We start from the raw sequence: 5,566 nt of genomic DNA on the forward strand, positions 1-5,566 counted from the left end.
AGCTGTGTGTGTGTGTTTGTGTGTGTCAGAGGAAAATAAACTCCTCCTCTTTCACACATCAGTCATAAGCGAAAAGCCTGACATGAAAACAAGTATGATGCTAAATGAAACTGTTGACTGAGCTTATTACAGTTTACTTCATATCTGTAACCAAAAACTAGCGGCAAACTTGCCTGTATAGAAAGTAGAGGAAATGGACAACCTATAAGCATAACACAGTCATTTCTGATACACGTATAGACTCCTCGCCAGTAATAAGATAAAAAAGGCAAAGTTATTCATGTACAAAATCTATAAATACCGTATTTAGTCTATATTTTGACACACAACGTTGTGCTACGTCGCTCTCTAGTTGCTGACGGATTATCTAGAGAGGACAACCGCGATTTTGCTCTTAATAAATCAGGCCTGTAAAAGGGGTCTTTTTTCTCAAAAAGTGCACCTCTTTGCAGTTATTTGACTTATGCTCTATTCAATAATGAGATAAGTGACATTTTTGCCACTATTTTTTGTTTGATTAAGCTTCATAAATTGTCACCATAAGCACACTTTTTGAGGGACCAGAAACATTTGCTCTATAGAATGAAGAAATATGAACAAATATTTATTTTTATTTATTATATCATATATTATTACAAAAAAAATTAGTTAAAATTAAGGTTGTAAATGAAAAAAGGTAACCTATAATTTATTGGGGAAATAAATCCAGGTAAGCAAAGAAATCTGGCCCAGATTTGGCATAAATCTGGCACTGGCATGCAGCATGTAGGCCAAACATTGGTGGCACCGTCTTTAAGGCGGTACAGAATACTTGGGCCAGATGTAAAATGTAGTATATGGCCCAGATGTTAATAATTTGTAGGATGTAAGATTGCCCCATCTTGACCCACATTTAAAATACATTTGTTTTATTTTTTAAATAAAGAAATAAAATTCTACCAGTCAGGTAGTTTCGAGAAAAAGCATGCATAGGTTTATCAATTTCATTGCAGTAGTGATACACCAACTTTTCTGACCCAGTTCAGGCTCAGTTAACTTGGCTTTCGGGGGCGCCACTGAGCGATGACGGAGTAAGACGTGTGTTTAAGAGCTCCCTTAGCCAAATCCGCTAAAAAATACTTACAAGGACCAATAATTTTGTAATTTCTATCTTTTCAGAACGCATTTACTTTTAAAACAATTAGACTTCAAGTTTGACTGGATATCTCAACATGAGCAAACAAAAACCTAAGAAACTGAAATCGACGCAACTAGGCCTCGACCAACCACCGACCTTGCCTGACACACAGCCCAACGAGTCCAGCGGTGATGAGGAGGATCCTCCTAACCGAGCTCTATTAGCTGCCATCACAGCACTCAGAGGTGAAATGACTAAGATAAAAGATGACATCTGTGAGAAATTGGAAAGACGCATTGAGCGGGTGTCTAAAGATCTGAGAGCGGAGATTGTTACGATTAACAACATCACTCAAGAGTCTATTACTAATCTTGAAACAAAATCTCAAACGCTACAGGCTAAAGTCACTGACATAGAAGAAGCCGCCACTGCGCACTCAGATAGCATTAGCCAACTTGAACAACAGGTGGCTAATCTCAGTAACGAAGTTCTCAGTCTTAAACAAAAGAATGAAGACTTAGAAGGAAGATCCCGCAGAAACAATATCAGAATTACAGGTATACGAGAGGCCTCGGAGACGACGAAACCGAGGGACTTTATTGCCAATCTGCTGAAAGATGTACTCTCGTTGGACGAACCCCCGCTTATTGACAGAGCCCACAGGACCCTTCGCCAACGTCCGAACCCCTCTGATCCACCGCGCCCATTCGTAATACGCCTCCATTACTATCACGTCCTGGAAGACATCCTCCGCAAAGCTGCCGCTTTGAAAAACCTTCAATATCAAGGTAAACCCATTAGCATCTTCCCCGACTACCCACCGTCAGTGGCAAAGCGAAGGGCGCAATTCAACAAAGCCAGGCAACTATTGCGCAATCAACCCGGCGTCAGATATGGCTTACTTTACCCAGCGAGACTACTAGTGACCCACAATGGCTCACAATCATCCTTCACAGATCCGCAAAAAGCCGAGGAGTATGCTGCGCAGCTCACAACAACTCCATCGGGATCAACTGAAAGAAGTTAAAAGACTGATAATACATCAGATATCCTACTCAGGCAAGGATTCTTACCAAATGCGGTAAGATAACATAACAAGAAATATAGGTTGAGAGAGACATTTATATCAGACTCTTACTGTCAGTATTCTACGAAGGTTTTCACAAGGTAATATCCTCATTTCTTTGATGACGTGCATCTCCACTGTTTCCTAAACGTTGTTCTGAAGATATCCAATAAGATGTATAAGAAATTACTCTCAAGCTATATATATTTTATTTTTAAATTGATCCTACAATTATTTTGTTCTGTGCTACAAACGGTCATGATTCTATAATTTGGCTTGGGGAGCTTCCCCCAAAAGAAGTAACAGTCTTAGTAAGTTAGGTTACTCATACAGGGAAGGTTTTTATTTATTTAATTTTTTTTTTTATTTATTTTATTTATTTTTTTATTCTTGTTCTTCTAGTTCTTTCCCGCGAACGATTTTCCTACGGCTACATTAGGTTAGCCCAAGATAGTTATGTTCATGTTGTTCACTTATTTGTTGTTCACTGTGTTTATGCTCACGAATATGCAGAATTACAATTCTTGTGCAGCAATAGAAGCAAGTTTTATTCAATACAATTCAGATAGATACTTGATTCCCTATCTCATTCAGAAGCCAACTTTCCCACTTATTATATATGACGAACGCATTGAATATTAAAAAGGGACTGACATTTACAAGCTGGAATATACGTGGCGCAAACAACCCGGTAAAGAGAGGTAAAGTCTTGAATCACTTAAAATCATTACACTCAGACATAATCTTTTTGCAAGAGACACATTTAAAAAACAATTGCCATAATAGATTGAAAGCAAAATGGGTAAAAGAGATATATCACACATCTTTCTCCACAAAAGCAAGAGGAGCAGCCATTATAATAAAGAAAGGCATACCCTTTATTCATAATTCCACTACAGCAGATAAAGATGGTCGTTACATCATTGTCTCGGGAGAGATATACAACATATCTCTAACCCTCGTCAATATATATGCTCCTAATATGGATAACCCTGCATTTTTTAAGAAAGTCTTCAGTTTGCTTCCCAATCTATCGCAGACTATGCTAATAATAGGAGGAGATTTTAACACACCTTTAGACCCATTTCTTGATAGATCAACATCTCGTAAAATTCCCAAAAATAATTCAAGTGTTCTTATAAACTCATTCATTAAAAGCATGAACTTAATAGATCTATGGCGTTTTACCAACCCATCTGGCAGAGATTATTCCTTTTTTTCGGCAGTTCATAACTCTTATAGTAGAATCGATTATTTCCTAATTGACGCTCGACTAGTCCCATTCACAACTAATGTGAAATATCATACCATATCAATTTCAGACCACTGCCCAATAACATTCAATTTACATCTGGAAGGTATGGACCCACCCAGTAGATCCTGGAGATTAAACCCTTATTTACTGACAGACAAGGAGTTTTGTAAATTCATTGAAGCTCAAATAAAACTATATTTTGAAACGAATGATACCCCAGAAGTCACACCATGCACTTTATGGGAGGCTTTCAAAGCCTATTTAAGAGGATGTGTAATCTCATATGAAGCTGCCAAAAAGAAAAAAGAAGTAAATCAATGTAAACATCTTGGAGAACAGATACAACAATTAGACCGACAGAATGCTTTAAACCCCACTCCCAAATTACATAGAGAAATAACTAACATGAAATATCAACTCAATCAGCTTCTATCCGGGAAAATTTCATCAGCTTTTTTATTCATTAAGCAAAAACATTTTGAATTTGGAGAAAAGCCTCACAAATTATTAGCTCGCCAACTTAAAAAAATAGAAGCAGATCGAACTATTCATAGGATTAGAGATGACAGGGGACATATATTACTTAAACCAAAGGAGATAAACACGCGTTTCTTACAATTTTACTCTGACTTGTATACTTCAAAATGTAACAGCGACCACAATACTATGAATAAATTTCTAGACGAATGTAACTTATCAAAAATCTCACATGAAGACTCGGAAATGCTTAATACAGATATCCAAGCCACAGAAATACAAAAGGCAATAGCCTCCCTTAAAAGCGGAAAATCACCTGGCCCTGATGGTATGCCGGTCGAACTTTATAAAAAATTTAGTAATATCCTTATACCATTTCTCCACAGAATGTACAACCAAGCCCAACTAGACAGCACCCTGCCACCAACACTAACTCAAGCTACAATCACTGTTATCCATAAAAAGGGAAAAGATGAGCTAAACGTTGGCTCATATCGTCCAATTTCCCTATTAAACATAGATTATAAAATATATGCAAAAATCCTGGCCAATAGACTAACCCCTTTAATGAATACAATAGTTCACAGCGATCAAACTGGCTTTATATCAAATAGATCCTCATCGTCTAATTTACGACGTCTGTTTGATATCTTATACACTGACAGGAAAACTCACAACGATCTAGCCATATTGACTCTCGACGCTGAGAAGGCATTTGATCAGATAGAGTGGGAATATCTGTTTGAAGTACTTAAACGACTTAATTTAGGTGAAAGGTTCATTAAATGGATAAGACTTTTATACACAAACCCCAAAGCTCAAATTCATACAAACCGCAATTTGTCTTCCTCATTTCATCTGTTCAGAGGAACACGTCAAGGATGCCCCCTGTCAGCTCTAATTTTCGCTCTGGCTATTGAACCACTTGCACAAAGTATACGTTTAGACCCCCAAATATATGGTTATCAGACAAAGACCACAACAAATAAAATTTCGCTATATGCAGATGATATTTTGTTGTATGTGACCAAACCTCTCCTCTCTATACCATCCATTCTTGAAAAAATTGAAATGTTTGGGAAATTCTCAGGATACCAGATAAATTGGACAAAGAGTTCACTAATGCCAGTTCATGACATTCCTCCATAAAGTTAACCTCCACTCCACAGCTGCCCTGTCCTGACCTATTCATGCATCTCTAAGGACCGAGCTGTCCCGGGAGAAGCTTGCTAATATACAGAATTGGACTCAAGGCCTTCTGGGCGTTCAAAGCATTTGCAGACCTGGACAGATTTGTCCAGCCCATCACCCCCTTGTGCTGGAAAAGGGATTCATTCTCCCTATGAGCTATCAACCAAGGCTGAACCTGGACGGGGGCGTCCCGCGAGTCACTTTTAACACTCAAGGCAGGGATAGTTTGTCCCAATTGGAACGTAGCCAAGGCAGAACCTGGACGAGGGCATCCCACGTGACACTTTTAACACACAAGTTAGGGCTAATCTGTCCCAATCGGAACGTAGCCAAGGCAGGACCTGGACGCAGCAGGCATACAGCGTTGAACTAAGAAGACAGGGCTCATTTTTGTCCCCACTGAATTTACTTTTACCACACAGATAATAAATAAAAGGAATAATGAAGACACTGAACACCA

The sequence above is a fragment of the Danio rerio genome, chromosome 16 (assembly GCF_049306965.1).
Source record: "Danio rerio strain Tuebingen ecotype United States chromosome 16, GRCz12tu, whole genome shotgun sequence".
Taxonomy (NCBI): Eukaryota; Metazoa; Chordata; class Actinopteri; order Cypriniformes; family Danionidae; genus Danio; species Danio rerio.